This window comes from Palaemon carinicauda, chromosome 19, assembly GCF_036898095.1.
Source record: "Palaemon carinicauda isolate YSFRI2023 chromosome 19, ASM3689809v2, whole genome shotgun sequence".
Taxonomy (NCBI): Eukaryota; Metazoa; Arthropoda; class Malacostraca; order Decapoda; family Palaemonidae; genus Palaemon; species Palaemon carinicauda.
This window is the reverse complement of record NC_090743.1, coordinates 18,928,271-18,954,007: the sequence shown is the minus strand read 5'-3', so window position 1 is coordinate 18,954,007 and position 25,737 is coordinate 18,928,271. Positions and strand designations below refer to the sequence as shown.

The following is a 25,737-nucleotide window of genomic DNA, read 5'->3' as shown; positions in this document are numbered from 1 at the left end:
AATAAGAGAGATAATATAAAACAAGATGAAAAAGAAGAGGAGGAGGAATTTCCCTGAAGCAGTTCGAAAAGTCTTCAGAGACTTCAAGGAATGAATGTGTGTGAGACTCGGAGCTGGGAGCGGATTCTGAGGGTCTCTGGGAGATCACCTTCTGTTTCTTTTTTTTTTCTTTTTTCAAAATAAGGTTGGTCGAAGGAGAACTATCTGGTAATCTAACATAGATTTCATGATGTTCGGTATGTACCAAACAGCAATCAACACAATCAGGAAAGCATTCAACGGATTATTCAACGCATCACACCTTGCAGCTGATCTTCAGGAGCAGCATTCGGCGTGTGAGAGCTATTTCATGGATCTCGAAGGACAGATGAAGGAAATTCAGGATTCCTTTGGATTCAGGATGGTCTCTTGGCTAATGCCAAGGAGGATTGAGAACCCTGAGGGCGGGATCGGAAACGTTCCCGTCCTCCAGCGACTGTTGTCCTCCTTCCCTGTGGTCGGAGGATTTTGGAAATCACAGCAGGATCTTCAGTTGTGTCAACTGAAGGTCCAGACTTTGGAACGGAATCTGGAAACGCTCAAGAATGATCTGAAACCTAATGAAATTCTTGGGAAATTTCTCCCAGACTTCGTCACTGGAACTGAGGATGGAACTATTGTTCCCCAAATGAGTGGTGGCAATTGGTTCCGTGTTGCTATGGTAGGTATGTTTGTGGCTGGAAACGTCTTATTTTGGAAATTCTTGTCCAAAAAGGAGGAAGAAAAGGAACAAGCAGAGTTAGGTAAAAATGTTCAACTGGAAATGGAAAAACAAATTGAATTTTTGGACAGAAAACTGGAGAGTGCCTGGGAAGAGGTCCACTCTAGATGCCAGTTGGAATCTAAATTGGAAGAAGCGAAAAAAGAGCTGAAGGCAGAGATTCAACGTCTCTCTAACGCTATGGAAACTCTTACAAAGGATAAAGAAAATGAAATTGAAAATATCTCAACCAAGATGCAGGATCTGCAAATAACCAACGATCAACTAAAGAGTGAACTCTCTAATAGAGAGATTACAATTTGCGATCATTTAGATAAATTATCTGAGAAGGATCACAAAATTTCTAGACTAAATGATCAATTGGAAAAAATTCACGGGGAAAATGAAGCCCGTGTTAAGAGGGAATCAAAACTTGAGGAAGAGATAGAGGATTTGAAAGTAGAGACTCTAGGTCTCTCCCAAAGAATTGAAACACTTCAAGAAAAAGAAATCGAGATTGAAAAACTCTCGACTAAGTTGCAAGATATTCAGAAAACCAACGATCACCTAAATGAGGAATTATCTAAGAGAGATGCTTCCATCGGAGAATATTTAGATAAATTAATTGAGATGGAACAAATAAATCTTGACATGTGTGACCGACTAGCAAGAGTTGAGGATGAAAAAATAGCCTCTATTCATTGGTTACAACCAAGATTCAAGGATAAGATTGTAGAATTTGAAGAAATTATTGGAGAGATGAAAACAGAGAAAGAGAGGCTGGAGATGAGCTTGACTGAGGCTAGAGTTAATGATTTGGTCAGGAATGGAAGGTACAACTGCCTCTTAGAGGAGTTAAAAGCTCTTAAGGATGAATATTCACATAAATTTAGTGAGATGGAGCAAAAGAATCGTGAAATGAGTGAGGAAATAGAAAAACTTGAGGGTGAAAAGGTGGCCTCTATTCATCGGTTAGAATCTGTATTTGAGAAAGAGATTGACGAACTGAAAGATACAATTGAGAAGCAATTGGGGATTATTGGAGAGATGAATACAGAGAAAGAGAGGCTGGAGATGAGTCTGTCTGAGGCTAAAATGAAAAACTTGACCAGTGAGGGAAATTACACCTGCCTCGTAAATGTGTTTAAAGACACAAAGAAAGAAGCCAGTAGGGCGAAGGATGAGCTGTCTAAAGCTGTAGATGAGATTGACGTACTAAAAGAGAGTATGGCTTCCATCGCCAAGGAGAGATATAGTATCAGTGAACATGTCTCCCATCTAAGTTCAAGTACGGAAAATTTAAAGAAGAGGATCGTCCAAATAACAAAAGAAAATGTTAGTCTGAAGGATGAGCTGCTTGCAGCAAATGAGATCACATCTTCGCTCAAGGAGGAACTTGAAGAGAGAGATAAGAAGAAAGAACTGAACAGACCTGGAACGAGAAAAGTGAGACTTAACAGGTCAGGTTTGGAAATCTTGACCGAGATGGATGGACAGAAGGAAGATGTCCAAAAGGATGTCAGTGTCAATGAAGAGGAAGTCAAAGTAGTTCAGGCAGCAGAGGACCTGGATTCCAACGGACATAAGGAGGAGAAGGAGGTCGTTGGAGGGCCATCTGGTGTGGGTCAGGTGCTGAGCTGGCTGCTAGCCGCCAAAGAGGCTCTCCCTGACAACAACCACAAGGAAGAGCAGAAGCTCCAGAAGGAAACTTCTCCCAGTGAAGAGGAGGAGAAGGAGGAGGAGAAGGAGAAGGAGGAGAAGAAGGAGAAGGAGGAGGAGGAGGAGGAGGAGGAGGAGGAGGAGGAGGAGGAGGAGGAGGAGAAGGAGGAGGAGAAGGAGGATAAGAAGAAGAAGGAAGAGGATGAGGAAGAGAAGGAGGAGGAGAAGGAGGAGGAGGAGGAGGAGAAGGAGGAGGAGAAGGAGAAGGAGAAGGAGGAGAAGAAGAAGGAAGAGGAGGAGGAGGAGAAAGAGAAGAAGAAGAAGGAAGAGGAGGAGGTGAAGGAGGAGAAAATTGCAGAGAAAAAACCTGCTCGTAAACTTATCGTTTTTGACCTGGAACCTGAGAAGCCCAAAAGGGTCTTCTCATCTCACATCACCTTCCAAGGTGCAAAGGTTGGAGCTAACCCCACAAGGGACTATGCCCTAAAGGGGCACGTGACTGTCGCCTTGGATGTCCCAAGGAAGTTCCACAGAGCCATATATGGAGTGGAAGGAAAGACGCTGATGGAAATCACCCGGCAGAGTGGCGTCAGCTCCATAGATATGCCAAGAAGGCACGAATATAGTAATTTGATCACCATCATTGGTACCATTGGGTATGTTCAATTAGCAGCTGATATTATCGATAGGCTTCTGAGGAGACTTACCGATTATTAAATACTTCAATCAGGAAAAAAAAAATCTAGAAAAAAATAAAAAAAGAATATATATATATATATATATATATATATATATATATATATATATATATATATTGTTAATTTGGAATTGAAAGGAAAATATATTTTGTTTATAAAATGTGTTTTTAAGTTTAATTTTAGTTTATTTTGTGAGTAGAAGGAGATTTAGCTGAGTTTTGCAGGACCAGAACCAGGATCTTTGGCCTGAATGACTACCCACCTTAAAAGACGCTTGGATGGACAGCCCAGTTTGAGGGATGCAATGCTTAATTATCCAGCTTGTACAATGCTTGGAATAATCTGGAGGACTGGCGCTGCAGACAGAAGAAGCCTGGTAGATTCTAGTATGCTTTGTACCTTGATGGATGTGTACAAGGCATTTGTCAAGTGTACAAATGGTCGGATATCTAGATCTATTCTTCTGGATGCCCACTTTCAGGTGGTTCTGGGGGAATAATCTAGAATACCGGCTCTGCAGAGGGAACGAGCTAGGCTTCTTCTAGTGTGCAGTCTTGTCCTTACAGGTTAACCCAAGATAGTTAAGCTGGGGAAGGAAGCTGCATCTCTGGTGATGTGTTCATCCAATGGCTACTGCATGGCTGAGAGCAGAGTCAGTTTTGGTTCTAACGACGATCGGCTTAATTGCCCGACCAAATAAAGTTCTGCTTAACTGCCCGCCCAAGTGATGCTCGGAATAACCGCCCAGCCAGCTGATGGTGCTCGGCTTAACCGCCCGGCCAAGTGATGGTGCTCGGCTTAACCGCCCAGCCAAGTGATGCTGCTCGGCTTAACCGCCCGGCCAACTAATGCTGCTCGGCTTAACCGCCCGGCCAAGTGATGCTGCTCGGCTTAACCGCCCGGCCAAGTGATGCTGCTTGGCTTAACCGCCCGGCCAACTGATGGTGCTCGGCTTAACCGCCCGGCCAAGTGATGGGGCTCGGCTTAACCGCCCGGCCAACTGATGGTGCTCGGCTTAACCGCTCAGCCAGAGTGATGAGGCTCGGCTTAACCGCCCGGCCAAAGTGATGGGGCTCGGCTTAACCGCCCGGCCAAAGTGATGGGGCTCAGCTTAACCGCCCGGCCAAAGTGATGGGGCTCGGCTTAACCGCCCGGCCAATTAATGAGGCTCGGCTTAACCGCCCGGCCAAAGTGACGGGGCTCGGCTTAACCGCCCGGCCAAAGTGATGAGGCTCGGCTTAACCGCCCGGCCAAAGTGATGAGGCTCGGCTTAACCGCCTGGCCAAGTGATCAGGCTCGGCTTAACCGCCTGGCCAAGTGATGGTGCTCGGCTTAACCGCCCGGCCAACTGATGCTGCTCGGCTTAACCGCCCGGCCAACTGATGGTGCTCGGCTTAACCGCCCGGCCAGATTGATGGGGCTCGGCTTAACCGCCCGGCCAGAGTGATGAGGCTCGGCTTAACCGCCCGGCCAAAGTGATGAGGCTCGGCTTAACCGCCCGGCCAAAGGGATGAAGCCCGGCTTAACCGCCCGGCCAAAGAGATGGGGCTCGGCTTAACCGCCCGGCCAAGTGATGAGACTCGGCTTAACCGCCAGGCCAAAGTGATGAGGCTCGGCTTAACCGCCCGGCCAAAGTGACGAGGCTCGGCTTAACCGCCCGGCCAAGTGATGAGGCTCGGCTTAACCGCCCGGCCGAAGTGATGAGGCTCGGCTTAACCGCCCGGCCAAAAGTGATGGTGCTCGGCTTAACCGCCCGGCCAAGTGATGAGGCTCGGCTTAACCGCCCGGCAAAAGTGATGAGGCTCGGCTTAACCGCCCGGCCAAAAGTGATGGTGCTCGGCTTAACCGCCCGGCCGAAAGTGATGGTGCTCGGCTTAACCGCCCGGCCGAAGTGATGAGGCTCGGCTTAACCGCCCGGTCAAAGTGATGAGGCTCGGCTTACAAAGTGATGAGGCTCGGCTTAACCGCCCGGCCAAAGTGATGAGGCTCGGCTTAACCGCCCGGCCGAAGTGATGAGGCTCGGCTTAACCGCCCGGCCAAAAGTGATGAGGCTCGGCTTAACCGCCCGGCCAAAGTGATGAGGCTCGGCTTAACCGCCCGGCCAAAGTGATGAAGCTCGGCTTAACCGCCCGGCCAAAGTGATGAGGCTCGGCTTAACCGCCCGGCCAAAGTGAAGAGGCTCGGCTTAACCGCCCGGCCAAAGTGATGAGGCTCGGCTTAACCGCCCGGCCAAGTGATGAGGCTCGGCTTAACCGCCCGGCCAAAGTGAAGAGGCTCGGCTTAACCGCCCGGCCAAAGTGAAGAGACTCGGCTTAACCGCCCGGCCAAAGTGATGAGGCTCGGCTTAACAGCCCGGCCAAAGTGATGAGGCTCGGCTTAACAGCCCGGCCAAAGTGATGAGGCTCGGCTTAACCGCCCGGCCAAGTGATGAGGCTCGGCTTAACCGCCCGGCCAAAGTGATGAGGCTCGGCTTAACCGCCCGGCCAAAGTGATGGGGCTCGGCTTAACCGCCCAGCCAAGTGATGGGGCTCGGCTTAACCGCCCGGCCAAAGTGATGGGGCTCGGTTTAACCGCCCGGCCAAAAGTGATGGGGCTCGGCTTAACCGCCTGCCTAAAGTGATGGGGCTCGGCTTAACCGCCCGGCCAAGTGATGGGGCTCGGCTTAACCGCCCGGCCAAGTGATGGGGCTCGGCTTAACCGCCCGGCCAAAGTGATGGGGCTCGGGTTAACCGCCCGGCCAAGTAATGGGGCTCGGCTTAACCGCCCGGCCAAAGTGATGGGGCTCGGCCGCCCGGCCAAAGTGATGGGGCTCGGCCGCCCGGCCAAAGTGATAGGGCTCGGCTTAACCGCCCGGCCAAGTGATGAGGGTCGGCTTAACCGCCTGGCCAAAGTGATGAGGCTCGGCTTAACCGCCCGGCCAAGTGATGAGGCTCAGCTTAACCGCCCGGCCAAGTGAAGAGGCTCGGCTTAACCGCCCGGCCAAAGTGACGGGGCTCAGCTTAACCGCCCGGCCAAGTGATGGTGCTCGGCTTATCCGCCCGGCCAAGTGATGGTGCTCGGCTTAACCGCCCGGCCAAGTGATAGTGCTCGGCTTAACCGCCCGGCCAAAGTGATGGGGCTCGGCTTAACCGCCCGGCCAAAGTGATGAGGCTCGGCTTAACCGCCCGGCCAAGTGATGAGGCTCGGCTTAACCGCCCGGCCAAAGTGATGGGGCTTGGCTTAACCGCCCGGCCAAAGTGATGGGGCTCGGCTTAACCGCCCGGCCAAAGTGATGGGGCTCAGCTTAACCGCCCGGCCAAAGTGAAGAGGCTCGGCTTAACTGCCCGGCCAAAGTGATGAGGCTCTGCTTAACCGCCCGGCCAAGTGAAGAGGCTCGGCTTAACCGCCCGGCCAAAGTGACGGGGCTCGGCTTAACCGCCCGGCCAGAGTGATGGGGCTCGGCTTAACCGCCCGGCCAGAGTGATGGGGATCGGCTTAACTGCCCGGCCAGAGTGATGGGGCTCGGCTTAACCGCCCGGCCAAGTGATGGGGCTCGGCTTAACCGCCCGGCCAACTGATGCTGCTCGGCTTAACCGCCCGGCCAAGTGATGCTGCTCGGCTTAACCGCCCGGCCAACTGATGGTGCTCGGCTTAACCGCCCGGCCAACTGATGGTGCTCGGCTTAACCGCCCGGCCAAGTGATGGGGCTCGGCTCAACCGCCCGGCCAGAGTGATGAGGCTCGGCTTAACCGCCCGGCCAGAGTGATGGGGCTCGGCTTAACCGCCCTGCCAGAGTGATGGGGCTCGGCTTAACCGCCCGGCCAAAGTGATGGGGCTCGGCTTAACCGCCCGGCCGAAGTGATGAGGCTCGGCTTACAAAGTGATGAGGCCCGGCTTAACCGCCCGGCCGAAGTGATGAGGCTCGGCTTAACCGCCCGGCCGAAGTGATGAGGCTCGGCTTAACCGCCCGGCCAAAAGTGATGAGGCTCGGCTTAACCGCCCGGCCGAAGTGATGAGGCTCGGCTTAACCGCCCGGCCGAAGTGATGAGGCTCGGCTTAACCGCCCGGCCAAAGTGATGAGGCTCAGCTTAACCGCCCGGCCAAGTGATGAGGCTCGGCTTAACCGCCCGGCCAAAGTGAAGAGGCTCGGCTTAACTGCCCGGCCAAAGTGAAGAGGCTCGGCTTAACCCTTTTACCTCCAAAGGACGTACTGGTACGTTTCACAAAAGCCATCCCTTTACCCCCATGGATGTACCGGTACGTCCTTGCAAATCAGCCAATCAAAATTCAGGTCCCCCGATGATGTCACAGACTGGTATTCCCGGCCGAGATCGTCGTACACCAGACACCATACCATACCAGCTCCGATCAACCAATGAAAACCAATGAAAATTCGAGACCCCTCACCTGTAATCCTGATCCTGGGTATATATACCACCCGACTGCAGCATCCACCTCACTCTCTACCTGAAGACGAGGAAGGACTTATCCTCGAAATGCGTCGTAGTTTTTACTATTTTGTACCAAAAAGTTTTACTTGTATTTTGTGAGAATATAATTGAAAAGTCTTCCCGATTTTGTCATTCACCTGACTGATGAATTTTTCAAGTCTGCTGGCTGATTGCAGCGCTCTAGAGAAGAGAATTATCCGGAAAATTGAAAAATTGGATAAGAAAATAAACTCTGCCGATGCAGCCATTACTTTTAACTCAACCTGCCTAAAAGAGGGTCTCCTACCACAATAGTAATAATAATAATAATATCTTGAAGTAGGGGAATCTCTGAGTATCTGGATTCACCGACTCCTTCCAACATCTTTCTTCATCTGTCAACAAAGGTTGAAGGGGGAGGAGCTTTGCCCCGGAATATACCTCCAATCCTCTCCTAGTTTTCGAGTGTTGGAAGGGGCCTATAAGAACTTCCAACAAAACATGCCTAGAACCTATCGTTCAACCGTTCTTTTGAAGAACGACATTGTCGAAACGAAACGTGCTAACTGTATTGGGGGCTAATGGCTTGGAGTGAAGAGAGCCCCCGGTCGAGTTGCTGTCCAGTCGATCTGTGTGTGTGTGTCTTTGTCACCCACTCCTTGGTCTGTGTGTGTGTGTGTGTCTTTGTCATACACTCCTTGGTCTGTATGTGTGTGTGTGTGTGTGTGTCTTTGTCATCCACTCCTTCCTTTATCTATTACTGTCCCTCTCTTTTTTCCATACTTGATTCTTTAGTTTCGCTGAATGACGGTTTTGCTTCAATAAATCATGACATTGTGCCTTTTTTTTTTTGGAAGTAGCCACTCGTAGGGGTTCATTTAGCAGCACCTCTCATCAACAGGATACCTGCAATGCACCTGTAATGCAATTAAGAATTTTGATCAATTAAGGCACTCAGTATTAAGCAAGAGACTGAATGAAATACGTAAGGCTAACGAAAGATTTTTTTTTTCTAAGAAATATTGTAATATGTTATGGAATTGCGTCTACCTTCGAGTAATATTTTTTCTATATTTATATGCTATTACTAAAACCGTAATAATTTTCGGAATGTTACTTTGAAATATTTCTGAAACATGTATCATTACTCGAGTCTCTCCTACAATACAGTATTTTACGTTTTCTATCGTCTCACGAGAGAAAATAATGTAGCGCAGATCAGTCATTTTTAGATACGGTCTAAATTTATTGATAAATATATTTGTATATCTGAAAAGACCTCTTAACTCTTTTACAACCTTTTCGATTCGCTTATCCCGAGTAGATTGTAGATTAATCTACATGCATAGTCCTCCATATCATCGAAGAATTATAAGGAATGGGAATGAAGTTAAACGGTAGCACAGTAGTACGGTAGTAATCTAATTGTGCTACAGAAAGGAAGTTTGTGAAAGATGGTTGACCACAAAAAAGAGATAGAGTTTTAAGTAATAGTTCGGCAGCCTTTAGCCTCGCCACTGAGGGCGAGTAGACTTATTCGTTGGGAGTCGATGCAGCTTGCCTTTAAAGGTTTAAAGGCCACTCATGAATGGCAGGGTCAATAGACACTGACATTGCCTTATCGAGCAGATCATACGATGGAGACTGACCATATACACATATGATCAGCGCCCAAGCCCCCTTTCCACCCAAGATAGGACCAAGGAGGGCCAGGCAATGACTGCTAATGACTCAGCAGATAGACCTATAGGCTCCCCCAAACCCCCACCCTTAGTTCATAAGGATAGTGAGGTTGCGTTCACCAGTCAGGGACGTTACCACATCGGCCACCACAAATATCTTCGTTTGATTGGCCTTGATTTTAGTGCTGCCTTTGACCGTGTTAATCCTGAGGCCTTTCTTTTCAAAATCAAATAATTGTTAGTAGTTGGTTATTTGATCAACATCGTTGTTGAGTTTTCACGTAAAATATTGCAAAGAGTAGTTTTTAATGAGCAAGATAATAAGTATAGGAATGTGATATCTGGTGTTCCTCAGGGTGGTGTCTTGGCTCATTACTTTTCATACTATTATTATTATTATTATTATTATTATTATTATTATTATTATTAGCTAAGCTACAACCCTAGTTAGAAAAGCATGATGCTATAAGCCCAAGGGCTCCAACAGGGAAAAATAGCCCAGCGAGGAAAGGAAATAAGGAAATAAATAAACGATATAAGAAGTAATGAAAAATTAAATAATTTAAAAACGTTAACAACGTAAAACAGAGATTTGATATATAAACTACAAAAGGGTTAATGAAAGCTTGTCCAACATAAAAACACTTGCTGCGAGATTCAACTTTTGAAGGACGAAACAATATGAAATTATCGTTCAAATCAGTTGAAAAAAAAACTTAATTATTTGGGATCTTTTCACGTATAATAATAATAATAATAATAATAATAATAATAATAATAATAATAATAATAATAATAATAATAATAAACAACTTGTTCTTAAGTCTAAAGAGGAGGAGGTGTGACTTGGAGCTTGAAGGGGGGACTTAAAGGTGATGGTTTGCTCTTATTTAAGGTTGAAGGGGTGTTGGGGTGACTTAGAGCTTAAGGGGTGATTGGGTGGCCTAGAAATTCAAGGGGGTGATGGGGTGATTTTATTCTAAGGTTAAAAGGGCGGTAGGGTTACTTTGAGCATAAAGGGGTGATTATGGTGACTTAGAAATTCAAGGGGGTGACCTAGAGCTTGATGGGGTGATTTTATTCTGAGGATGAAGGGGGTGTTGGGGTGACTTGAAGCTTAAGGGGTGATTGGGGCGACCTAGTAATTCAAGGGGGTGATCTAGAGCTTAAAGGAGGTGATGGGGTGATTTTATTCTAAGGTTGAAGGGGTGCTAGGGTGACTTAGAGCTTAAGGAGTGATTGTAGTGACCTGGAACTTCTAGGGGTGATTTAGAGCTTTAAGGGAGTGATGGAGTGATAGCCAAATCTTGCATTAACCAGTCAGTATGACACATCTTCCACTGTGTGTACCCTCTTACTTGAGGGTACACTCGGGAATGCTGTTCTATCTTATTTCTCTTCCTCTTTTTTTTCTATAGTATATATATAAAAATGTAATTTAATGTTGTTAATGCTCTTAAAATATTTTATTTTGATTGCATATTACTTTTCTTGTAGTTTATTTATTTCCTTATTTCCTTTCCTCACTGGGCTATATTTCCCTGCTGGGGCCCTTGGCCTTAAAGCATCTTGCTTTTCCAACTAGAGTTATAGCGTGGCTTGTAATAATAATAATAATAATAATAATAATAATAATAATAATAATAATAACAGGTCATACCTTGCAATACCTCGTTAGTATGCCACGCTTTACATTAAGTACTTTCCTTTCCTCAGTGGGCTATTTACCCTTGCACTTTACCTCCAGTATGCCACATGTAGCACTTACCAATCCAATGGCTATTTTATCTCAGACCGAGTAATTTAATTATATAATTCATCCCTTATTCATATTTTCATTCATGTCTCGAATTGACATGTAGTTTATCTTATCGGTATATATAAAAATACGTAAGACAATTTTTAATTCTCGTGAAATCGATGTAACTGGGAGCTCGAATATGGGTAGATTGTTAGCGTGTTATAATATGAGTGCTTATCTTTTGAATTAAATGTAGTTTTATATGGAATGCATTACGAACGTTTTTAAAAAATTCGGTAATGCAAAACTGTTGTATGTAGATTTTATATATTAATGTAATAAGTGAAACTCAAAAAATGTGGCTTCTTTAACTGATTTAATACGATAGTTATTATTATTATTATTATTATTATTATTATTATTATTATTATTATTATTATTAGCTAGGCTATAACCCTAGTTGGAAAAGCTGGATGCTAAAATCCCAAGGGCTCCCAACAAGGAAAATAACCCAGTGAGGAAAGAAAAAAAAAAGGAAATAAACCACAGGAGAAGTAATATACAAATAAAAGTAAAATATCTAAAGAACAGTAACAACTTTAAGATAAATCTTTAATATATAAACTATAAAAACTAAAAAAAAAAGCAAGAGGAAGAGAAATAGTGTAGCTGAGTGTACCCTCAAGCAAGTTAATCTGTGGGTATAAACTACCATTTTGTAAAATTTTCGGTATTTTCCGTATTCCCATCTTTCTATTTCCACTTATTCAACCTTACATTGGGAATATATTATTTACATTATTAATTTATTATCCATCTATATAATTTTTCTTATGATGGCGCCCCACGGTAAATTTAGATATAATTTTCTATAAAGGTTAAAATGTTTAAACTACCGGTTACCGATTGTTAAAACTGTTCGTCTTCTAGCCAATAGAAAACGCATTAACGATGTCATAACCAATAAGAAAAGCCATTGTCAAAGAAACGGTATATTGGAGGCCTGTGATTGGTCAAGAAAAATTATCTTCTCAAATAAGGTTTCTTCAGAGCTGGTTTTTACAGCCGGCTTTCTTTAGCCCTTGCGAAGTCGTCTCGTTCTGACGTGTGAAGGTTGGTCTTGTGGTTTTAAATTTTCGTTTTGATTTTAATCATTTGTAAGAGGTTTTGTTAGTTCTGAATTTATATGGTATTCAACTTTATAGGATCCGCGCTTTAAATTTTGAGTTTTTGTATTTCGATATTTTGATTTGTCTATTGAGGAAATTATGCAGGAACTGCTGATATTGGGTTTCAGTATTTTGTGTAGGTAGAATTTTATTTCGTAATTATAGAGCAAGTATTTTTCGGTTTTTATGTAGATAAAAAGGCGTGTGTGTTTAAAACTATTTTTTTTTCTGTAAACCAATTTACGCGAGATTTACTGTTTGGTGATGTTTTATCAAGCAGATTACCTTAGTTTCCATGTGGTTTTAAGCGGTGCTCTGAAAACCTTTTCGAGTTGCGCAAGTGTTAGCCTAATTTTTATAGCTGGGTTTTATCGAGCATGTTACTTTGAACTTTAGTTGCAATTTGATACTTCAAGTTATTGTATTAGATATTGAAATGTTACCTCGCTAGTTTTGTTCGAATTTATTTTTATTACTAACGCCAACGAAATTGGTAGGAGGTTGTTTTCGCCCGTTTGTTGGTTTCTGTGAACAACTCCCTGGCCACAATTTCTCTTAAATAGTGAAGTTTTCGGGGATTAATTACCGAGACGTGGAAGCGATTCAAATTTTGAGATCAAAGGTCAAGGTCGAGTAAAAGGTCGACCGAATTAACCCTAACCTTCTCTTAACCTCGAGTTTGAACACGGTTGCCACACACTTCAAATACGCTAACGGACTAAATTAATTCGGGGAAAGACATGCTTATTTAGAGATGAGTTGCAGTGGCGGAGGTCTGCAAAACTTTTCTAGCTCGTGCTATGTAATGCAAGTCTTCCAACGGTAGTCATAATTATGCCATCACTCGGAGTTTTAACGAGCCATGTCCCTTTACGGCGGAGTAAGTGGTTAATTGCCACACAATACATGGTATGATTTCTTTTTTTTATATATATAAAACCTAAATATTGATTTAATAAATTTATTAACGGTTATACGAAGAAACGCGATGCCGCTCTTATATTTACTATATTTACAATACCACCCAACAGATGTCAGTAGAGCGAAAAAAAAAATCCTGGCTAGTTGTTCTGGTAAACAAGCAAATGGGTATTTCTCTCGAGTGAATCTTAGACAATGTTCCTTTTAAAAGCTAACATTTTATGTTGTGAGTTATTAAAACTGCCTTTCAAACTATTAGGACTGAATTTTAACTAAGAATACTAACTCGGAAAAGCATTCTCGAATATTTTCTTTGAAATTTTTGTTCTAGGTATTAAAGTTTGTATTTTGTTTTCCGAACCGGACTGTCTTTTCATCCCATTAATAAAAAATACCATAGTTGCTCAGTGTATCATACTGGACATTTATCAAAATTTAATCGTCATAATTTCACGAATAAACCTTGCAATAGTCAAATGACGTACTAAAGATGTATGGCGAATTGAAATTGTTCGGATATCCGGTATTAGATAATTACACCGGTTAGCAATAACAATTGTACATTTACCAGGCGTAAATTGGTGGTATTTTAAAGGTAAGGTAAAGTCTGGTTTTATAGTTTCACCAGAATAGATGCTCACCAGAACGTCAGTCTGAGAAACTCACTCCCACCGTGGTGCCCAACGCAAGCAGTGGCTTATCGTCGAACCCGGTTTTCGAACCTGCTTGTTAAGCGGTTCGATGGCGTCAGTCACAAATAGGCCACATAAGTGTTTATGGACAATGAAGTCCCGCCCACAAAAGTCAGGCGAAACACATTCTACGAACCGTTCGACGTACAATCTAGCAATCGACAACCAAATACCCCGTTCACACGCTCAAGCAACACTTTAAACACTTCTGTCGAACGCTGTACGATGAACCATTCGACCTTGTAAACCCGTCTTTAAACTCAGGGCCCCTGGCTGTGATCGATCTGCTACTATAGGAATGCTAGGCGAACACTTTACCACTGTATTAGCCTGACGTCTAGAATATCTCTCAAGTTATTGTTCAATGTTGAACACTAACAGGTCCCTTTTTCAACAGCATTGGTACCGAGGTATGTGTAAATCGATCTAAACAAGAAGTCTTTGTATTTAATTGTAACTAGTCTGAGGAACTGCCCGTGTTTGTCTGAAAGACTTTTTTAATTCTAGTAGCATAAGTCTGGCACAGGAAGCTCTTGATAGTGTATCCCAATAGTCCGTTTTCAGCTAGAAATGATTTCTGAACTAGTAAACTAGTAAAAAGTTATGTATTTATGAAAATATGCTGGTTGGCCTATGTAACTGCATAGGCGTTGATAGGTAAAGCGTCAATTTTTAATGCTTCTCCAATCTTTGTCAAAACTGTCAGTGGGCCTATTGGTTTTTAACTTATTATTTTGTATTACGCTTAAGTTTTGTTAAATGTAAAGACTACCACGTTGTTCGGAAGAGTGAGGTAAATTAATTTTGTTGTCCTGTAATTTTCAATGCTGGAAAAGTATTTTAGATCTGCAATCTACTTTATTACATTAGTGTAGTGGAATTTGTAGGTGTTAACTGTACTCTTAAACCAAATTAGTTATCTAAAACATTTTATTTGGTAGGCTAGTTCTATACAATAGCTCCGCCAGCAAGTTATAAATTTTTAGTACTTTTACTAAAAAGATGGAAGTTCGTGTCGTTTTTACATAAGAACCTAAGCGGCGCTAGGTCTAGACGTGGTTTTAAAATCAAAAGGTAAAGGTGTAGGAGAGCTCCGCGGAAGATCTTGAAGAATTTAAACACCTACAATTCACTATTATATCATATAGAACGCTTATATAATAGTCAATATATGAGCAGCTTCTATTTAACGAAGATATTCGTGTGTATAGTTATGTTTCACTTGGATTTTTTCTAAGTTTGATTTTGTTTACTGTGTGATGTCTTGGCTAAAATGAGCTGTTTCACCGCCTTACTGCGTATGGCAAACTAGTTCTCAATGCTATTCTAACCAATAACAGGTGTTTTCTTGACGTCACACTGTTTGAAAACCAATCATGGCGGTTTTTACAAATCTAGCCAATGCTGACACTTATTACTTCACTTATCCCTGCTATTTTTCCACCAGTTACCCACAGTTTACGTGAAGTTCCGCGGAGGAATATTTTTGCACGTCTCGGATCTCCCTTCAAACTGAAAAGCTCATTTTGCCGTAAAGTATGGAGCAATTAGCAGGACCTTCATCCCGTTCTGACTGTGTCACTTGTGACAACTGCTTTATTTCTTATGAGGATTTTTGTGTACATTATTCAGGGAAAGTTGATTTGCTAATTGCATTTGCTCAACGTCATGGTTTGATTTTGGCAGAGAAAAAGTGCCCTAATTGTGAAAATGTGTGCCGTATAGATTACAACACATTAGCATTCCGGTGTGATCGTAGTGTGGTTACTCGTGGGAAAAGGAAGAGGTGCAATTTTTTCGTGTCTTGTTTCAAAGGTAAGTTAGATATTGAGACTAATTTGAAGTTTGTGTTCCTTTTTTTGCAAAAGGCGTTTTCATTTGAATTTGTTTCGTTTGAACTGAAACTCAATGTGGCCTTAAGGGGGGGTCGCAGGGGGGGGCGGAGCCCCCCCCCCCGGTAGGCCTAGGTAGGGGTACAGGGCCCCATAGGCTAGGTTAGGTGGGTGTCTTAGGTTCGGTGGTGCCCTGAAAATTACTGTGGCCTTAAGGGGGGGGTTCGCAGGGGGGGCGGAGCCCCCCCCCCCGGTAGGCCTAGGTAGGGGTACATGGCCCCCAGGGTAGGGTAGGTAGTTGTATTAGGTTCGGTAGTGCCCCGAAAAATCACTTTTCTCCTCCTCCCCCCACCCAAAAACCCCGCTTCCCACTGGGGTCCACCATAATTGTAGTAGTAGGTTTATTCTTACATTTTCTGTGTAAGAGTTAGGTGGTTTTAGGAGGATTATCTCAGTTTCAAGGTAACTGTAGCTCTAATTTACTGTTTTCTTTCGTTTTCTACTTTTAGAAACTTTTAAATCGAGCGCGGAGCTTTCCTACACATTTACCAATCAAAATTTAAATTTGACCCACCAGAAAAAGACTTAAGTTCCTCGACTTCATAACTCTAAAATTCCTTTTCAGACTGAGCTCTCGTTTGTTTGAAAGTTAAAACAATCCTTATTACATCATCAAATGTATTCTACGTAGTAAGAGGTCACCCAGACGTCCTAGTTTTTAACCAAGTAATTATCCACATTTTATTTTACTAGCACTTTAACAAAACTAGAATCACGTTACTTGAACCTTCAACTTCTGGTGCGGTATCTCATTTACTATCTACTTAAAATTTCTGTGGATTTTCTCCCAAGTGCTTGTCTCAATTGTTATTTAAATTATAAGGATTTTGTTTTGCATTATTGTGGTAACATCGAAAGAATAAAGTACGGCCGAGATCATGGTGTAAGGGGAAAGTGACACTATTTGCCCCCTCCCCCACCTGTGGTTCTACCGTTTTAAGTGCCCGACTTGATATTAAGAAAAAGAAAAAAAAAATTGACAAAGCATAGTCGTATTGATAGTTTAAAAGGTATAGTTTTTTCGGATCCTTTTTTAAGGGAACTTGGGTTGATAAGTCTTTTAGATATAGAATCTAAGACTATTTTATTACTTGTATATATGTGTTGTTAAATTTGGTCTTAAATTTGTTGAAAAATTAAGAATTTCTCCCAAACCTATAGTTGGTGCTCATTTATTCGTGAGGTTGTGCATTGGGTATTGAATCTGAAAGGTGAAGCTCGCCATTGCCCTCAAACCTATGTAGCTTAAGTACACAAACTGCTTGAGGCCTTTATATTTAATTAGGTTGTATAAGGGGGGTCTAGTTAATGATACGGCTACTAGGTTGGGTTAGGTGGTGGCCGCATAAATTGCTGATTTTACATGTTCCATTATGCGTGTTAAATCTGATAATTCATTCCCCACCCAAAAACCCGTTTTTCCCCCACGGGGGGTCCCCCAAGATTGGAAAAGTTAACAAATTGGTTAAAAATACCGTTCCTCCAAAAAGTCTGCTTTAGATAAAGCACTCAAGTAATTCATCATAAAAAAAAAAAATTAATTATTAGGGGCGAAGCTATTGTGTTGATTTACCAATTAGTATGGAGAACTTTGTATTAGTCTGAACTGTTTGTATTTGTCTGAAGAACTGCTCGTATTCATTAGTCTGAAGAACTGCTCGTATTTATTAGTCTGAAGAACTGCTCGTATTTATTAGTCCGAAGAACTGCTCGTATTTATTAGTCCGAAGAACTGCGCGTATTTATTAGTCCGAAGAACTGCGCGTATTTATTAGTCCGAAGAACTGCTCGTATTTATTAGTCCGAAGAACTGCGCGTATTTATTAGTCCGAAGAACTGCGCGTATTTATTAGTCCGAAGAACTGCGCGTATTTATTAGTCCGAAGAACTGCGCGTATTTATTAGTCCGAAGAACTGCGCGTATTTATTAGTCCGAAGAACTGCGCGTATTTATTAGTCCGAAGAACTGCGCGTATTTATTAGTCCGAAGAACTGCGCGTATTTATTAGTCCGAAGAACTGCGCGTATTTATTAGTCCGAAGAACTGCGCGTATTTATTAGTCCGAAGAACTGCGCGTATTTATTAGTCCGAAGAACTGCGCGTATTTATTAGTCCGAAGAACTGCGCGTATTTATTAGTCCGAAGAACTGCGCGTATTTAATATATTAGTCTGAAGAACTGCTCGTATTTATTAGTCTGAAGAACTGCGCGTATTTATTAGTCTGAAGAACTGCGCGTATTTATTAGTCCCAAGAACTGCTCGTATTTATTAGTCCCAAGAACTGCTCGTATTTATTAGTCTGAAGAACTGCTCGTATTTATTAGTCCGAAGAACTGCTCGTATTTATTAGTCCGAAGAACTGCGCGTATTTATTACTCCGAAGAACTGCGCGTATTTAATTAGTCTGAAGAACTGCTCATATTTAATTAGTCTGAAAGACGTTTATTTTATTCTTGTAGCTTAAATCTGGCACAAGAAGCTCTTGATAGTGTAACCCAATAGTCCGTTTACAGCTGGAAACTATCTCCAGAACTAGTAAACTAGTATAAAGTAATGCATTTATGAAAATATGCCGGTTGGGCTATGTAACTCCGTAGATGTTGGTAGGTATAGCACCAGTTTTAATTCTTCCCCAATCTTTTGTCGAAATTGGTATTACTGGTATCTAACTTTTGTAATTTTGTATTATGCTGAAGTTGTGTAGATTGTAAAAGACTACCACGTCGTTCGGAGGAGCGAGGTAAATTAATTTTGTAGTCCTGTAAATTTCAATGCTGGAAAAGTTTTAATTCAGATCTGCAATCCAGTTTATAACTTGAGTGGAGTTTGTAAGTGTGCTAAATAACTTGATTTTACTCTTAAACCAAAATAGTTATCTAAAACGAAGTAAATATTTAAGTAACCATTGTACATTTATTACTAAACTTCAAGGGCTGCATTCATGTCTGGTCCTATCAGGCCGGAGAAATCCTACTCGCCACAGGACCCATAAACGTTTACTTTATCGTATACAGTAATACCTTGAGATACGAGCGACCCAACATACGAGAAAATTGAGATATGAGAAGAGTTCTAAGCAAATTTTTATTCTGAGATACGAGGAAAAATTTGAGATGAAAGGTACAGTATTTCTGTGCGAGAGGTTACTCATGGGGACACCATCACTCGGTCTTATCCTGTCGGATCTCCGTCGCGTAAAGTTTTCTCCGAGCATCGGCCGTATTGTTTGCTTTTTTACATGTGTTTTTGCGTATATCTGCAGAATTTAGTGATTTACCAATGTCCAAAGCAAGTGACTGCAAACAAGGGTAGTGAGAAGAAAAAGCGTATGATGACAATGGAGGTAAAGCACGATATAATCGCAAAACGTGTGGCGTAAGTGTGACTGAGCTGGCGCGCCATTACGAGAGGACTACATCAACTATATGTACCATCCTCAAGCAGAAGGATGATATAATATAAAGAACGCCAAGCCTTCCAAAGTTGTAACCATCCTTTCCGAGCTGCGTAGTGATATTCACGATGAGATGGAGAGGCTTCTTTTGATCTGGATAAAGAAGAAACAGTTGGTGAGAGATAGCGTGACCGAGACGATCATATGCAAGAAGGCCCGTCGAATCTTTGGTGACTTGAAAGGGAAGCAACCACCCGATAAAGGGGAGACTTCAACACCAGCGAAAACCTTCCAAGTCAGTCGTGGCTGGCTGGATAATTTCAAGAAAAGGACTGGGATACACTCGGTTGTGAGGCATGGGGAAGGGGCAAGTTCTGATGCAAAAACCGCGGCGGACTTCGTCACAACCTTTGCCTCGGTTATCGCCCAACATGGCTTCATCCCCTAACAAGTCTTCAACTTCGATGAAACTGACCTTTTCCGGGAGAAGATTCCCATGAGGATTTTCATCACGGCAGAGGAGAAGAGACTACCGGGCCATAAACCCATGAAGGACCAGTTAACTCTAGCCTTGTGCCAATGCCAGCGGTGACTGTAAGGTCAAGCCACTGCTGGTGTACACTCTGCAAAACCACGTGCTTTCAAGAGCCAAAGGATCTTGAAAGAGAAACTCCAAGTGACGTGGCGCGCTAATGCTAAGGCTTGGGTTACCCAGCATTTCTTCACAGAATGGGTTAATCTGTGCTTTGATCAGACTGTCAAAAAATATTTGGCTGAGAAAAACCTGTTTCTTGGTCCTCGACAATGCCCTTGGTCACCCTCCTGCTCTTGAAGAGGACATTCTTGATAAATTCAGGTTCATCAAGGTCCTTTATCTTCTGCCCAACACCACGCCACTCCTTCAGCCCATGGACCAACAAGTTATTTCCAACTTTAAAAAAACTGTACACGAAGCATTTTTTCAAGAAATGCTTCGATATCGCAGACACCAATCACCCTTCGTGAATTTTGGAAGGATCATTTGAATATTGTCCTTAGCTTAAAAATTGATGATGCATGGCAGTGTGTCACAAGACGAACTCTTAATTCAGCGAGGAAGAATTTGTAGCCAGCTTCCGTTGCCGAGAGGGACTTTGAGGGGTTAGATATAACAGACCCTGATGACCCAGAACCTGTTTTGATGGATAAAATAGTGTCTCTTGGAAAGTCCATGGGGCTGAAGGAAGACGTGAACGACCATGTTGAGGAGCATCAGGAAGAGCTCAGGACACAGGAATTGATGGAGCTCCAGGAGATGCAACATTCGGAGGTGTTGCAATCGCTCAGTAGCGAGGAGGAGGTGGAAGACGAGGGCCGTTTTTCTACAGCAGAAATTGGAGAAATGTTAGCGAAGTGGCTGGAGTTTTCTCATTTTTTTTGGAAAAGAGGCACCCGGACAAGTTGACGAGTAGTGGTGCATTAGCCTTGTGCGATGACACTTGCGTACGTCATTTTTGCAACATATTTAAGGGGAGACAAAAGCAAACATGCCTAGATAGGAAGGCCTTAAAGTGTAGGTGAAAGTGAGACAGTGCGCGCCAAGCCGGAAGAAGAAAAGTAAAAAAAAGAAAATTAAAACCTAAGATTACCATTTTATTTTGAAGTGTGTACAGTAAGCTAATTTCATTTAAGTTGAATATAAAGTTTAATTTCATTCAAGTTGAATTTAAAGTGAAGGTTATGTTTCGTAGTATTACTAAAGGGTTGCGTACCGAACGAGTTGCCGTCAAGTGTGTCTGCACCCCGTCCTCTCTCCCTCCTCCTCCTCTTCCTGTGCACACCGCCGTTAGCCGCTACCGTCTTCCTCAAAGGTAAGAACTCCATAATGGTACATTTCATAACCAGTTCATAGCCTTTATTTTGTTAGCATAGGATGTTGGTTACAACAATTAAAAACATCTGTAATATATTGTTTTTAGGTTTTTTTTTTTCCAGTGGGTGAAAACCGATTAAATGTTTTCCGTTATTTTATATGGGAAAAATTCATCTGAGATATGAAATTGAAATACGAGCTTGGTCCCAGAACGGATTAAACTCGTACCTCAAGGTATTACTGTAAATTTTAGGTAATTTGCCTAGTACACTTCAAAGTGAAGCTTAAAACGTTTATTTACTATAAATCCCTAAAGACAGAAACTTGTTATACTTGCTGTTGTATATTCATATGTGGTATCATTAAGTAATGTCAGACTGCATTTGAGAGCCTGAACTGTTAAAACCGGGGCATTATTTATTTGATAGTTTAAAAATTATCTTAGTGTCCGTGGAGAAGAATCTTTAAACGCACATGTTTTTGATTTACTTGATCAAATTGATTGAGCAAATTCCATCGCTATATTCATGAGGATATGTGTAGCAATCAGTAGTGGATGTAGAACGGCACCTTGTAGTAACGGGGATATTTGAAGAGGAGATATCTAAATGGCACGAGACCTCTGGTAGTGGTTTTTCACGCCCCAGTTACAATATACCGACACCTATTTAGGTGAGCGAGCTGGGTTCATCGCTGCCATTCCTTTGCAACTTTTTTCTCTGGTAATACATAGCAGTTATATACCTTAGAAATGATGCTGAAGGAGCATTTCACTGGGCGGCACAGGTCTCTCGCCCAGAAATAGATTTTTCCTTCGTCAAAATCCCATTGGTTTATTAAGTTTTGTTTAATCATGATTTTTTTCCCATCCCGATTGTATCAACGTACAGAAGGCTCACCAGTTAAATTCAAGAATTTTGTTTTTGTTTAATTTATCTGGATTTTTTTTTTTTTTTTTTTTTGCGAACGATCGTAGAAGTTTTGCCCCTAGATAGTTTTTCTGCTCTACCCTGGTCCATTTAGTTTTCCTGTGCATATTTTGTTGGCAGGGCTTTAATGGTGATTGGACGAAAATTGACCCATAGATTAACTGTAGGGCACTCGTTAGATTTACAGATTTTCATATTCACTGAAAGTCAAAGGGGGGTTGAGGCTTGCCTGGAGTAATAAGAATTTAATGTGGGTTCCTCTTAAATACAAGATAATACCTGTTAGGTGCCAGTTTTTAATTTAGTTATCGTATATTTAGTTTCATGCTTTTATTAGTGGCTCGGATCTGGATCTCAGGATCCTGGACTTGAGTTTGGACTGTGCAGGTATTCAAGAATCCTACATATATACACGTGTTGTATTTACACGCATATGATATATGTATGTATTTATAAATTTACACAACGTATCGCTTTCAGTGGGGATACCCTAACGTGGTGAGAGGGTTTCTCGCCATGATCAGCAAAATAGCAGTCGGGATACCCATACTAGGTTGGTTTGTTGTCAAGTTGCCCCACCATCACCAATCTGCAGTGGCCAGCATGGGGATGAAACTGGCCAAACTTGACATACTAACCTTTGTTGTTTCATTATAGAAGTGTAATGTTGGGGCATTGGAACTTGCATGATTGCACAGATCGTTGCAAATACACCATTCTGAATACCAGATACTACTGGTAGAAACCTCTATTAACGAAGTTGAAATTTTAATGAAAAAGGTTTGCTCCTTTGGTCGTAGCACCACAGGAGCCTCCTTCCACCAGTTATTTCAGAATAACTAGTGGTATTTGTCTAAAGTTTGTTCGAACTCTAGTAAAGGGCCCAACATTTTACGCTAAATATGTTTGTAGAAATATACAATAATTACAACACATTTGTTAATAGGTTAGGCTAGAAATGCATTTTGATATAATTGGCATAACACCGATATACTACCTCCCGGGTCTAAACATGGAACACCTTCCTCGAACATATGAGATGTTTATTCGCAAGAGAAGCAAGCTACAGAAGAGCGTAAACCAGTAAATCATTAGCTCCAGTTAAGTAAAAAAACATGTACAGGGCATTTGTTATATGATGGATACTGCCATGAACAGTTTCATAGAAAGTGGGTTGAAAGTTTTGCAAGAGTCTGAAGTCCTGGCAGACTAAAGCTCCAGTGTTTTTAAATTTTCATTACTAGGTTTTGATTATGGTAACTTTATTACGATGACGTTATTATGCCTGGCGAAAAAACTTTAAAAAATTTAATTTAAATATCAGATATTATAGAAAAACACGGGACAAACATTTGGAAAACGCCCTTTTTCTTTGAAAATTGCCTTCATTTCCCTTTCAATTAAGTTAGGGAGATATATCCTAATGTATCCTATGGTAATGGGGGCCATCCAGTGGGAACCAGGGGTTTTATATGGAGAAAATTTACTGGCGAATCGATAATGGTAAAACTAACATTTTCTTCTATACATCACTCTTGAGACTCAATAAATCCACCAAAAATTGCACAAATTCGGATAGTCGTTCCGGGGGTTAGAACCCTGTGATACCTGACGGTAATTCTCTTGTAATATCACTCGCAGTAATATTAGGAAGCTGCCGAAGGGAACTTCCATCAGGACGACATGGCTATCTCACCCAAAAATATATTTTTCCTTCGTCAAAATCCTTTTATTTGCATTTTGCTAGTCTGTTTCTTCTGCTCCTGTTTGTGCGTTTGCGAATGGCTTCTTGATTCGCACTTTGTTACCAGAGATGGGGAGTCCTGGTGGCTTGGCCCCCGGCTAGGGATTGTGACCTGGAAACTACTAGGTTAGGTGGGTGTATGAGGTTCTTTACCCTATTAAAAATTTGTTAATCACATTTTGTCCAGTTTTCACAAGCCCAAAATGGAAGGGGGTTCCATAACGGATGAGCGGCTTATTTATAGTGGAAATAAAGGTCAAGTCCGTTAAAAGCACATCATTTACTGTAGTAAGTTTTTTTTTCTTGAAAATGTCAAGTGTTTTTCTATAAATTTACTAAGTATTGTACAATTGGACTGGTATGCAGTGCATTTTCAGGAGTTACAAATGCAATTGATGAAACAAGACCAATCATAGGTAGGTTGTTGCAAAATCCTAGCAGGGATCTGGTTATATACACAAGTAGGGCAATGTGTATGGAATACTTTTTTTTAAAGTTTAATTTTACCATAATAGGATGCTAAAAATGGTGATGGCAAGTTATCCCAACTAATTTCAAGGTAGAAAGGGATAAAAGTAGATATTGGGAATCTCATTAATGATGTTTATGGTACAGGTACAAAAAGCTCGATAACAGTAATAAGTATAAGCTTAGAAGCTTTGCACCTGTTTGCGATAGTGCCCGAAAAATAATTTTGCAGTCAGCAGTTAGAAACCAGGGCTATATCAAGCGCAAAGTCATAGCTTTTTAGTTATGGTAGTCTACCCACCATTGCTCAAAAGTTATATTTTCCACAGAAATGATTAAAAGAAAAAAAAATAGACAAGTACAGTAATATTTTATAAACCGTTTATTGCACTTTCAGAATTTTACCATTTCCTACACCTCCCCCCAGTAACAGTCATGAAGGACGCAAGTGAGAAAGTGTCTTTTCGGTGGGTAAACACCATAAAAGGGATTTGAAGTGATAGTATAGATCAGAAATGCATAATAAACTCAATATAACCAGTGGGATAAATATACGTTTTTGTGTAAGTGGCATATTTTAAGTACAGTATCATAATTACAAACCTTAGGTGGCCCTCAAATGGGGTTTGTTCTATAGCTTGCTTCACTACAATATAGTTTTAGTGCTGTTCTGGCAAGGTGGTATATGGATGTGCTGTGCATGCCATCCACGTGGGTGATTATTAAACTAAAACCAGTGATTTATACCACTTTTTTTTAATTATTTGATCCGCTTTGGCACGCTTCGCTTGCAAATAGTCTGTTCCTCTGTTCTGGCAAGCAGTACGTGGATGACCTGTGCACGCCAATCTTGTGGGTCAATGGTCTACGCTAGTTATTCATAGGTTCTACCTTAGCATCCGTGGGTCAGACATCTGTATACTGTAACCAATTAAACAGAAGCTCATGTTTTCATGGTTGCGCGATGCTGGTTGTGGCCCGATGATTTTGAACTGGCTGCGTCCTTTTTCCTCTGTTTATCTTTGTGTTTTCCCCTCCTTACAATGTAACACCCCATCTCTGACACACACTTGCATAGTCTGTCCTCGCGAAAGCATCTCCCGATATTTTTTGTGCATTACTAGACGTTTTCTCGGCGTCATAGCCCCCAAGAGTTTCTTCTTTTGAGGGGGCTGCTAAGCAGCTCAGGAAGGTTAAAGTCCTCAAGTGCAGGGAAGGGATGAAGTATACAGCTTTAAGATGAATTTTCAACTGTAACGAGAGTATTGTGAGGTACATGTACAGTAGAAGAATGCAAAAGATTCATGCTGCCATGGCTGCCAGTGTCCCATACAGTATGAATGCTGAATGGGTTTTATTATTGCCTTGTGCAGGAGGTTGAATGTTATTTGTGGAACAAAGGGTTGGATTTAAAGGCCCAGCTCACCCTTGATAATGCTCCAAGACGCTTGTCCTCGATTAGCATTTAGAATTCTAATGGGCAATTGGTGGTCTTTTCTCTGAACACCGCTGAGCTCGTCCAACTGATGGACCAGGGTGTCATCAATAACTTGCTAGGCCCATTACAGTAGACTAGTGATGGTGCAACTTAAGAGTAGCTTTCAATAAAGACCCTGACCTGAATGTCCTGCAGTATTGGAAGGTTCACAGTTGCTGACTTGTCAAGGAATTGTTTAAGAATGTCACCCCAGACTGAAAGCTTGCGGGAAATGTCTGGCTAGGGTGTATGAAGGACTAGCCTGCTCC

At 42.3% G+C, this 25,737-nt stretch overlaps 3 protein-coding genes across 4 annotated transcripts in view; 2 read left to right on the top strand and 1 right to left on the bottom strand.

The window, feature by feature from the left end:
* Window positions 1–25,737, top strand: part of LOC137658497 (adhesive plaque matrix protein-like) — a 1,563,467-nt gene that overhangs the window by 396,478 nt on the left and 1,141,252 nt on the right. The gene's annotated exons all lie outside the window — the stretch shown is intronic.
* Window positions 1–25,737, bottom strand: part of LOC137658493 (uncharacterized) — a 444,691-nt gene that overhangs the window by 73,761 nt on the left and 345,193 nt on the right. The window lies entirely within an intron of this gene.
* LOC137658491 (uncharacterized) overlaps window positions 11,936–25,737 on the top strand; it is a 56,790-nt gene continuing 42,988 nt past the window's right edge. The window contains exon 1 of the transcript XR_011047342.1: window positions 11,936–12,041. The gene's annotated coding sequence lies outside the window, so the exon portion shown is untranslated. The remainder of the gene's footprint in view (window positions 12,042–25,737) is intronic.